A 13,038-nucleotide genomic window follows, 5' to 3' on the forward strand; every position below is an offset into this window, starting at 1 on the left:
GAAGCGGAGGGTCCGGGAATATGGTTTTCAGACGGTCATCCTTGTGCAGGGTATGGTGGAGTTTCTTTGCGGTTCTCCTTAGTACCTCTAGCTGCAGATTGTAGGTCACTACTAGAGGCACATGATTGTTCCTTTCCTTCTCCTTGTATTGGAGTAGTTGATTTCTGTGTATCCTGGTGGCTCTGGTGATTTGGTCATCAATTGAGGTGGGATGGTAGCCCTGTTTTATAAATGTCCTTTTAAGATGGTACAAATGTTCCTCTTTGTCTGTTGGGTTGGAGCAGATCCGGTTATACCTGATGGCCTGGCTGTAGACAATGGACTTTGTGATGTGTTTAGGATAGAAACATCGTCCCATCTGAGGTATGTAGGCCGATCAATCGGTTTTCAGTACAGGGATGTCTGTATTGAGTTGTTTAAAATCTTTATGGTGATGTCCAAAAAGTTGATTTCTGTATGCGAGTAGCTTAATATCAGGTTTATGGTGGGGTGGAATGCATTGAATCTTTCATGGAATTTTATTAATTCTTGTTTGGTGTGGGTCCAGATGATCATGATGTCATCAATGTAACGGAAGTAGGCCAATGGTTTGCTGGGGCAGGAGGCCAGACTAAAACGCTTCCCACTAAAATGCTTGAAAAAACAGAACTTTGTAGTGACATGGAGGAATATTTCAGAAGACTAAGACTGAAAGAATTCTTTCATGATAAAGAGGACACAGGACTTTCAAGCACACAAACACAGGAGAAACTTGGGGCCAAAAAGAAGTCTGATTGGACACCCCCTCCTGGCCGGAATCCCACTTTGGACAAATACATAGACTCCTTTATTCTCCAGTTATTACACTCCTTTAAACTCCATAGACTCCTTTAAACTCCAGTTATTATACTCAGTTACCACAATCACAAAAAAGATAGATACAACTACAGATTAAAACCACTTAAAATAGGATGATTACAAATGTCAGTTGTCAGCAGTTCAGAGCAAAGTTTTTCTGTATTGATGTTGATTTATGTTGACTGAGGGTTCATTCACACAAGCGTTCATTCAAAACTCGCACTTACTAAGTGGAAAAACACGCATAAATGCAGGTCCCTGTCCATTGCCTTCAATGGGGCCGCAACTGCTGCTGGCGGCCCCATTGAAAGCAGAGCGTCCTGGCAACCCCTGCAGTGATTTTCGTGGAAGGGCTTTAAATATAGGCCCTTCTCTGAAAATCATTCCTAACTGTAAAAAAAATATATATATATATATGTATATATACTCACCTCTCCGCCACTGACGGGACTCAGGTGCATCCCCCTGCTCGTTCTCCCCGCACTGCTGTGAGGTTGTTATTTAAAATCCCCACCTGCTGAAAGGGCTGTATCTGATTGAATTTGATGAATGGCCGAGGGCTGCCTGTGATTGGCTGAGTACTGTGGCCAATCACAGGCATCGCTTAGCTGTCATTCATTGAATAGCTGAGCACCGCCTGTGATTGGCTAAGCAGCCAATTAGATACAGTCCTTTCAGCAGGCGGGGATTTAAAATCCCCACCTGCTGAAATAATCTCACAGCAGTGCAGGGAAAACCAGCGAAAGGGCACTCCTCAGCCCCGCAGCGGCAGACAGGTGAGTATATCCTTTTTTAAAATTTTTTACTACAGTTAGGGATGATTTCAGGGAAGGGCTTATATTTGAAGCCCTTCTCCAAAAATCACTACAGGGGTTGTTGGCAGCCCATTGCCTTCAGCTACGGCCCCATTGAAGGCAATGGGAGAATATTGCGATCCTCTGCCCCAGCTGTCACAGTTGTCACAGCTGTGGCAGGAGATTCTTTACTCCCCGTTGGGAGTGCCATCATCACTGAACACTGTGACAGTGCTGTCACAGTGTTCAGTGACAAGGAGACTCCCTGTGGGGTATATTGACGTGCACCATGGACCTATGGCGCTCGCATGTCTTATGTTTTGCAGTACACGCGCTTGCATGCCTGTAAAACATGGACATGTGAACACAACATAGGGAACCAATGGTTCTAAATAGATGCATGGTTTTGTGCGCACCTATGTACATACATGCTCGTGTGAATGCATCATGAAACGATATTTCAATTACAAATCTGAATTAGAGAAAAAAGTCAGAATTAAACATCTCAATACATTTTCAAGAACGTGGGATATAATAGTTAACATTTCAAGTGATCAATAATATTCCTCATTTGAGAAAAGGAGGTGATCGCATCAGTATAACAAATAAAGTGATGGAGTGGATTTGTAAATTACAGACTCTTATTCCAAATATTGATATGTAATGATGGGGATCAACAACAAGGCACTTATCACTGCAAAAGGATACCCCTTAAAATATACCCCTTTATTACAGATATTTTCAAAAACATTAGTAACTTTAATATACATACAAAATAATAGTTAAAAAAAATTAAGAATGGAATCTTAGGTTCAAGGGTTATACAGCGGGTACTACTGTAGTACTCACGGTTTGTTGACTCAAACTCTAATGCTCACAATCACAGAAAATGGCCATATACTTACTGACTAAGGAGTGCAGTGTATCCACTCTGTGTGGGAGTATACACCAAGCAGCAGCCCCTCTCTATATTAAGAGGCAGTGTGAGTGGCTGTCTCATCAGTGTCCCTCACAGGTGCAATTAGCTCCCTCATTTGTTAGTCAGCTACCTGCATGATGAGAGGATGCTTCTATATGCACTCCTTACTCAGTAAGTAATGGCTGTTTTCTGTGATTGTTTTTATGCTTTTATATTTCCCCTTCTGTAATGTATTTATAGTAGTATAGGGACTCACTACATGCAAGGAACCTTGACGAGGTTAGTGAGTTGATGTATCTTGGCCACAATCCAACCAATGCCTTGCTTTTATTATCTATTATTCACATGCTGTGTGGCTTTAAGACTTCAGGGGGAGCCCAGGGTGGCAGTACCAATGTGGTTCACTGTTTGTAGTGCAGGGAAGCCCGCCAAACTATTATGGCGTCATTAATAGGTTGCTGGTCTGCATGGTGAACTACATATATCCACATATATAGCCACTCCACTCTGTGTGGAATTATACACCAAGAAGCTACCCCCCTCTATATTAAGAGGCTGTGTGAGTGGCTGTCTGATTGGTGTCCCTCACAGGTGCAATTAGCTCCCTCATTTGGTGGTTGCAGCTATATGCACTCCTTAGTCAGTAAGAATATGGCCGTTTTCTGTGATTGTTTTTAACTCTCATGCTCATTGTACCATATACATAGATGATTTTTAGGGATAATCAGCCTAAATTGAAGACAATGTTCTGATAGCACAGTATCCCTATAAAAGGCCCTATGGTCACCTTACCTATCTATGGAGCAATCTCCCTGACAAGAGCACCCCTGCTCAACGGAGGCTAACCCTGCTGTAACCCTACAAAACTCTAAAACCAACACCACATCCAATCCCAATGCGCTTCTTCCATATAGATAATTAATGGGGTCATTATGGAATATTCCAAGCATGGAGGGAAATTGAAAGCAATCATAACCACTATCCCGCACTGATATGGACATCCCCTCCCCCCATATGAGTTGGGGATAGTGGTTATGTCTGCTCTCCATTTGCCTCCATGATCCTTATATTCTCTTATTCCTAAAGTGCTCAGTTTTGATTATGATTTCATACCGTTTGATGGGATTTTTATAAACACAGATGAGCATTTGGAGAATTATATGGTTATGAAATAATATGATGTATCCTAACAGATTTCATATAATTTTCTCTTGGCAGTTTCCTGGATAGAAGATGACCAGAATTTATGGCTCTGCTAATGCAATGTTGTAAGTGTGTTTTGGGTGGTCATTGTAGTGTGCCGTGATTATACTCGGGGAACACAGCATATTGACTTGTGGTCAAAATCTGAATTTTAATTTGCTCACTTCTCCCCCTGTATGTAGAGATGCTGCACAGTTTAACTTGACTTATAATGTTATGATAACTTTCTATGCCACAATTTATTTGCCCTTTAAAATGCTTTATGATGGGTTTTGTTGGGTTCAGTTAACAACAGCTGTTCAATAGCTTAGGATAATTTATCACAGAAATTGATCATAGCCAAGTTAAATTTTACTACATGTGTATGTAATTATAATATTTTTGATATACCCTAAACTTCTTTATATAGATGGTGTTTATTGTATACAATGCAGAACTAGGCACACCTTCTAATGCGTGGTCAGGTCACACTCATTGTAGTGAACAGGAAATGTGGATATGGTGATGCTGTAGCCATATTGACATCACTACTAGGTAGACAATGAGTAACATCTTTAGTGGTGGATGCCTAAACATGGCGATGCAGCAGAGAAAAATGCAATACAGTCATGACAACAGGCTACAAGCCTATGTCAGTGTCAGGACTGGAACCTAGGAGCTTCGATGCTCCGGGCGGCACCTCTTCTGATTGAGCTATTAGTCCTCTAGATAGCACCTGTACAAAACATTGCCCTTGCTCCTTGCTCCTAGTTCCATCCTCCTGTATTTCCATGACTGTCTCCACGCTGTGTTTTCCCAAATTTATCTCCCTATGTAAACCGGGCCCAGTGCCTCCCTCCTTGCGCAATTATTGCATTTCCAGTCTCTAGTTAAGCTCCTCCACTTTGCTCTCCTATAACAACCTCTGGCTTCCCCTGACTATGCTATCTGTCTTCTCCTCTGTACTGCAACAGATACTACCCATGTATTGACCTCTGGCTTCCCCTAACAACACTATCTGTTTGCTCCTATGTACTGCACCTGATACTACCTGTAAACTGACCTCTGGCTTTACCTAACTACACTATATCCCTACTCCTATGTACTACACCTGATACTTCCAGTGTACCGACCTCTGCCTTGCCTGACTACACTACCCACCCATACCGGTTATGACTAGGGACTCTGAACCTGATCGCTACAGTCAGTACTGTGGAGATATACACTATGATTGTAGCTATACGCCTTTGCAGAAGGGTGCTAAATAAAGTTGTAGAATTAGCCCAATACTTGGTGGGTGGGTGCCAAAATGGCGAATAGGCATTTGATGCAGAAACATTACTAAGGTAGATAAAATTGTTGCAATATGACATGGATAACGCCTTGATCATATTTTGGAATATTCACTAATAGTTTACTTTGTATATTTGGCTGCACCTTCGGCATATGATATGGTAGCTTGGCATAAAACTCTAGTGACTGGGCACATGGCTGACACCATCTTGGATATAAAAATGCATAATTCCTGTTTTGTGTTATCTTTGATATAAGCTTGAGAAAGTCTTTGTGTGGTAGAAATGTTGCCTTTTTTTACACTGTCTCAAATAATGTTGTGAAAGATTAGAGAAACATGCCTGCCCTCTTTTTAAAACAACTTCATACCCATCCACAGGTTGTGTGTGGTATTGTTCCACATCCAATTGACTTGAAAGGCTTGAAGATACAATACCTGGCACAAGCCATGGACGGACATCCAACTGTTTCTGGAAGAAAATAGCCGTGTTTCTCTAATCGTAGACCGCCCACAATTTCTGGTGCCTTGGAAGATTTTCTTTCCTTCTGAATACAATGGACAATAAAAATACACTTTGAAATTTTTCATTTCTCAAAGTGGTTAAACGACCCTAAACACGAATATCACATAAGATTGTGTTTATTAGCTCTGGTTTTTAAGATATACTAATCTCAAATCAAAATCTTAAAAATACGCTTTGAAATTCTTTCTTTTCTCAGAATAACTAAACTACCTTAATTTTCGGTCGAAGAAAATGATTGTGACATTAGATTTTGCTGAGTAGGCCTAACTCTGGTTTTATAGATGCACTAACCTCAAATAAAAGGGCTTAATCACGTGAACGGATTCTCTTTGCTAGTCGCTTGTACTTCTTTTCTGGGGCGTCTCTTGTCACTGATCAAAAGTCTTTATGATTGGAGTATTTCAACGTTTCTGGGCAGAAAATATCACCTCACCACAGGCGTAACAAAAATGTTCAGAAGAGTTTTTACAATTACGTGGCATCCTGGATCCTACCTGAAATTATGAGAAAAAAAAACAATTTCATTTTCTATTGTAACTAGAGATGAGCGAGCACCCAAATGCTCGGGTCCGCGTTATTCGAGTTGAGCTTTTCGTAAAATTCGAGAGCTCTACTGGAGTAACGAACCCCATTGACTACAATGGGAGACTCGAGCATTTTTGTATGTGAACGCTGGGTGCCGAGCTTTTTTTTTCTTGGTTGGTTCTCTCTCTTTCTCACACACTCTCTCTCTCTCTCCAATGACGCGCGCTGCTTCACGGTGGGGAGGGGCCAAAACAGGCACGTCACAGCGGGGAGGAGCCAAAAACTGGGGCGAGGTCGAACACGATTTGATCCTCGTTCGAGTAACGAGCACCATCGAGTACGCTAATACTCGAACGAGCATCAAGCTCAGCAGAGTACGTTCGCTCAACTCTAATTGTAACATATACATATCAATTCTAAGATTTAAGTATTACGGTATCTGATTTACATTTTAGTTATTCAACTGTTTTACTATATATACTTTTGTTTATTTAATGATTTCACTCATCTAATCTTGTGGATCTGAATAAAGGTACATATATTCAACTTAAATGGGCTACATCTCAGAGCCAAGGGCTAACTCAAAGTATTCACTGTCATTTCTGTTCCTTCCATGATGAAATGATTAAGAAATACCTATTTCAAAGTTGGAAAGATTTTAACTAATGACCAGTGATCCTGGCCATACATGGTGGAATATCGCACCAAAGAAGGCACCAAACTGCAAGCAAAAGTAAAGCGGTGCAGAGGAATCCCATCGCATGTTTTGAAATGGTTGCTAAGAAACCTGAAGTTATACTGCCTGGGGAAACACTAAAGAAAGCTGAAAGAAGAGAAATAAATGAGATTTTGTAAAGGTTTGGTATAGTTAATTAAACGATGTGTTCGCAATTACTGCAGTGGAGTACACAGATACTACAGTTTATGGGAGAAATGTCTAACCATAACAACATGAAAAAAGGAGGATGTTTTTGGTCATAGGGAAGAACGTGCTTTTGTCGAGAATATCTACATGTAACATAATGTTACAGTCCATAAATCTATAGCGAATAGGCTGTGATAGAATTACTCATGTGTGAGTCTGTTCACAAAGTATCTAGCACTGTAACATGTCCTGTTATAGATCATGTAAATGCTTCCATCTGCAACCATAGGCTTTTTAGTATAATGAGTATTTTGACTTGGCTGTGTCGCTGTAAATCTAAAGACAGCTGGCCACTTGCATGTAACACACTTGCATCAAGAATGCCATAGAATTACTAAAAACTTAGCAGAGGCGAGGATCATATCACTGACTTATTGTATGCTATATGGCCAAAAGTATATGGACACCCCTCTTAATTATTAAGTTGATGAGTTTCAGCCTTACCAATTGCATAACGGAATGTGACATTAAGCACACAGCCAAGCAAATCCCATAGGGTAACATTGGTAGTGTTAGAGTTCCCACTTGAGAAGTGGATTTTCAACTGCAATTGGTATAGCTGATTGGAGGTGCAGAGTTTGAGACATCACCTATCTCTTCAATGTAAAACCCCAGTCTTTCCTGTTCACATTTCCAATTTGTAGTTGCCAACCAGTGGCAGGTGGACTGTAGAAGGGTTAGGAATGGTGCAAAGTTAAAATAACGCCACAGGTTGCTATTGGGAGGAGAGTCAGGATGTAACATGCCAGAGCAAAAAAATGCAACCAGGTCGTGAAACCAGGCGTTTGGACAAATAACAGGCAACAAGTCCAAAACAGCATAACACAGCAAACTCCTGAGCCAAGGCTGAGGATAAAGTCAGAATCTAGGGGAAAAATAGCCCAAAAGAATATCTTATTCACAAGCAAAGATATTCAGCTTCTTCATTGTTAAAGCTGCAACTATAGACATCATCACTGCAGGCTAGCTGGTATGGAGACACACTGTAGCTGAGTACACTCCAGCTAGTGACTCATAGGTGATGCTTTCTCTAAATTGGAGTCATTTTCTTTCCTCATGTTCTCCATCCAGTCCAGAACACCATGACCTTCTTCCAGGCATGACTTGCCTCTTAGATACTGTCCTAAGGTTGGGACATCAACACAAAAATATCGATAGTTGATAGTATCGACTATCGCTGAACAAACTATCGATTATTGTAAAATATTGGTGGAAAACTATTGATATTTCGATATATCGACTTTTTAAAATGCTGTATAAAAATAAAACAAGTCGAGGGTTAATAAAGCAACAATCAACAAAAACAATTAAAACTTTAAACTGTTGAATTTATTATTAACTTCTAACTATTAATAACAGGAAAATAGATTAAAGTTACAAATGAAAATAAAAAATTACAGATGAAACATCATTAAAATTAGGTATAAGAAAAGAGGTTTTTTATCATTGGCCCCAATAATCGTTATCTAATGAGCCAAGAAATATTAATTTTCTCGCATGCTCTCCCTTCACAATGCTCCTTCGAGCAGACATCATTTCACCAGCTTTTGAAAACATTCTTTCTGCAGGAACTGAAGTAGCAACTACAGAAGGGTATTTTCTACCAAGCTGGTACAAATTGGAGTAGGGTTGACATATTTCCCTCCATATTTTAAAAGGATTGTCTCCTAAACGATCTGAGGGGTGGCATTTTTAAGTACAAAGAAAGTTCTGGTGTTGTTTCATCTAACGTTCTTCGTTTTTTTTTGAGGTTCCAGGCCTCCTCTACAACCTTCTAATGAGTGCTCCTTAAAGAAAACTCAGCATTTCAAATTGTTGCTGAGGGACCAACCGTTTCCATGGCAACTAGTAAACAATGCAGGGCCTGGTAACGCGAATGCGGTGCCCCGAACCCAATTGTAATTGCATTAGATGGGTCTCCTATCTTTTCTATGGGCACTGCGTTCGCGTTAGATGCTGAACGTACGGCATCTTGCGTCTCCTTTCTGGACATGACCTTCGTGCGTTCAGCGCAGCCCTCCATCTGCATGTGGAAATGCTTTCATTTAGAAATCATTGCCCACAGCCATCGCGTTAGACGCAAGCGTTCAGAGCCTGCGTCTAACGCCATGAACAAATGCATGTGGAGGAGGGCCGAAGACCCCACTTCTTCTGAGAGTCGTTTTGCCTGGAGCAAACCTTTTGGGGACAAAGAGTCACCTCACACTTTACAGAAGTTTCTGGAACTTGTTTATAAGTTTATTACTGCCTCGAGCAAAACTACATCCTGTACAACACAAAGGGAAGGGCAGAATGTAAAGAAAGAAAATCTGGTCACTGGACCACAAGGCACGTTTCTGCTTTACAAAAATCGATATATCGCCTTAAACTATCGATGTTATCGATATATCGGACAGAACAATATCGATGAAAAGTATCGCCAAAGCATTAGCGATATATATTGATATTTTGATATATTGGTTTTCGATGTCCCAACTCTATACTGTGCTCAATTAATAATATTGCCCACATAATGCCCACAAAAGGTGTAACAATCAGAGTACCACCATAGCATTACCTTCCAACTTTGATTGAAAAAACATAGACACACATTAGGTGGCATGCTTACTTACTGCTGGCATTTTTTTTCTGATGAGCCACACCTCTAACCATGTCTAATTTCTGCCCAAACACACCCAAACGTGTTCAGCTTCTATCAGCAGACCAATGCCAAAACAACTCCTTAGAGTGTCACCCTCATTCAACGTTTATGGACCTCAAATGAGGGCTGCATATGGGGGTAGGATGCAGGAGTAGACCCCACACTCCATTAATACAGATGCACTATATACAGACCATAGCCTTTCCTCTTAATGCAGACCACCTTCATACAAGCCATAAATCCCCTTTTAGACTACAACCCCACTCACATAATACAGATCTGCTACCACTTAGTACATACCCTATAGCCCTGTTTTATAGGCCCCAGAGTCCAATAAAAGAGACCACAGATGCTATACCCCCTTTGTATAGACCTAAACCCCTATACCTGTCATATATGATCTCTTAATACAGAGCCATACAAGCCATAAATCCCCTTTTAGACTACAACCCCACTCACATAATACAGATCTGCTACCACTTAGTACATACCCTATAGCCCTGTTTTATAGGCCCCAGAGTCCAATAAAAGAGACCACAGATGCTATACCCCCTTTGTATAGACCTAAACCCCTATACCTGTCATATATGATCTCTTAATACAGGCATCTTTAATAGGGACCACAGAATTCAGAATTAATTGAAAATACTCACCTCTGTTAATAAAGTACTCCAGTACTACTAGAGAGGGCAAGAAGCTGCAGGAAAAAGCCCATGTGAGCGCAGAGGCATGTGACTTGGTGAAGTCAGACTTTCCTAGGAGCCCATGCAAGCCATTAATATGGTTTGTATGGGCTCCACATTCTGCAGCACTTGGGTCAGGATCTGCTTGGCACCTGACAGTAACTGACCAGTTGTGATCGATTGGTCACATATTATTGGTCTAAACCCTACTGGCATTTTCTACCAAAAAGTCATGAAATCCTGACTTATCCTCCAGGATGCTTCATAGTTGCCAGCAAGGACTCTCTTCCTGACCAAATGTCAAAGTATTTAGATTAGTACTTGTAACCACTGTTGAAAAGCGTTCCAAAACTATTTTCCTGATTGTAGGGATGCTCATAAATATACATACCAGTGTAAGACATCATGTTGTGTTGTGGGTGTTTGAACTGCTGAGGAGTGCTGGCAAAGTTTCAGATACTAGTGGTGGTATCGTAAGATCCAGTCACGAACAGGTTCTGGGTTCATCCTCTGATGTTACAGTATGCACATAAGGAGCATTTCCATACTCTTAACACTGACTTGAGGTGCCATCCGGACAAGTTCATCACTTTCTGTCATTTGTTGGTCCAGCTGTTTGATATGCTTCTAGAGCAGGTGCGATATGGAATTACATACACTGATACCCAACATGTGTCAGTATATATCTGCTGAAGAGGGACTCCTGGTCACGCTGAGGCAAGTACATGGGCTGTTGTAGGGAGTAATCTCTCTGATTTTAGATTTTTTTCTTTTTTTTTAATGAACATTTTTCCCCCCTGCTGAGGAATCCCTTCATCTCCCTTTTCCGGCTGACTCACAGAGTCTCCCATAGGAGTCCATGGAGACTCCTGCTCTTTGCGCACCAAAGATAGATCAGGCCCTATCGTTTTGTGCAGCAGGGAATTTCAGTAGCTGAATATTAGTCGCTGATGTACTATCTTTTTAGGTATGATTGGCTAAAATTCCTTCTTCTTAATGTTTCCATAGGAAACCATTTTTAATAATCACGTTTTTTTGTGCATGTAAGTTAGCTGCACCAATTCCCTTGTGTGAACGAGCCCTTAGGGTGTTATTCCACGAGCGCTGTTTATGCTTGGGTAAAAGCACAAATTGTTGGGCGGCACCTGTTCAGCCTGGCAATATTAGACTTCCTATAATACATTTTGTTTAGTAACAGTGTGTAAATATCTGACGACTTTATGGGGATATTAATGGTTATACTGATATTTGTCCATTGGTAGTGTAGATATGTCCTCAACTCAAAAAAGTGCGTGCACCCTGTCCTTAGTACTTAAATGACATTTATTTGCCAAAGTGAGAGTTTACTTGACAGATGAGATTCATTTATGAGTGTGTAGTCTGACAGCAGTAAGGGTAGCCATTAGAGATGAGCGAGCACGCTCGGACAAAGCAGTTACTCGAGCGAGCATCGCTCTTCTCGAGTAACTGCTTACTGGTCCGAGCAGGCCCGGGGGGGGGGGGGGGGGGGGCAGGGAGAGGGAGAGAGATCGCTCTCTCCCCCCGCTACCGCGAAGAAGAGCGATGCTCGCTCGAGTAACTGCTTTATCCGAGCGTGCTCGCTCATCTCTAGTAGCCATACACATTAAATCCAGATTGGCAAAACCAGTCATTTTCTATAGGAACGGACGATCATCTAATGGGTATGGAGAACTCTCGACTCTCCCCCAGTGGCAGGTGTTGGGGAAGATAAAGATTGTATATTTAGTTGCTGAGCTTCGTCTTTGTTGCCTACCGCCTTTGCAGCTCTTCTTTTATCTCCTATTTTGAGGGTTTGCTCAGACAACCAATAGCGCCGTTTCCCCTACTTCTTATAGTTGAGATGCTTACTGCCTGTTTTAATTACTGTGGTCTGTATTTTGTGTCATAGTTCCTTTGGATGCTTTTCTGATGTGTCAAGCAGTTAGAATCTGTTTGCTCCCTCAATGGTGTACGATTGGGGGATTTTAGAGGTGTCGAATTTTCTCAATGGAGTACCTTTGTTAATGCTGCAGAATTTAATCTTAAACTTAGCTGCAAGAAATTCATGATCAGTGCCGCAGTCGGCACCAGGAAAGGTTTTCATTGTAATGACTGAATTTCGCCAACGATAATTATACAGAATGCAACCAATCTGAATCTGATGGAGGTCATTGGTAGATGTTCATATGTACAGTCGGCGTTTGGGTTGCATAAACCATGTGTTTGTTATCCTGAGTCAATCTTCTTGGCAGAACTGTACCAGGCGATCAACAGCTTCATTTATTTCACCAAGCCTGAATCTTCCTGTGATGGTTGCTTCTGGCTGGCAGCCTATTTTGGAATTGAAATCACCAATAATGTAAATGATGTCCTTCTTTGGCACTGTGTTTAGAGTTTTCTGGACTTCGTCATAAAAACCTTTAATGGTTTCATCATCACCATTCATCATTGGAGCATAGACCTGTAAGATTGAGATGTTCACTGTCTTACCATGTATCCAGAAAGCAATGATATGGTTGTTGATTGTTCTAAAACTTTCTACTGCCTTTGAGGTTTGCTTGTTTGTAATAAAGGCTACTCCATTCCTCTTGATGTCCTCGTGTCCAGCATAGTGCAATGTGAAGTCATCGGACTGAAAATAACCATTACCTATCCAGTGCAATTCACTAATCCCAAGAATATCAATGTCAAGTCTTGTCATTTTGCGTTTCACAA

This window comes from Eleutherodactylus coqui, chromosome 12 (assembly GCF_035609145.1).
Source record: "Eleutherodactylus coqui strain aEleCoq1 chromosome 12, aEleCoq1.hap1, whole genome shotgun sequence".
Classification (NCBI taxonomy): domain Eukaryota; kingdom Metazoa; phylum Chordata; class Amphibia; order Anura; family Eleutherodactylidae; genus Eleutherodactylus; species Eleutherodactylus coqui.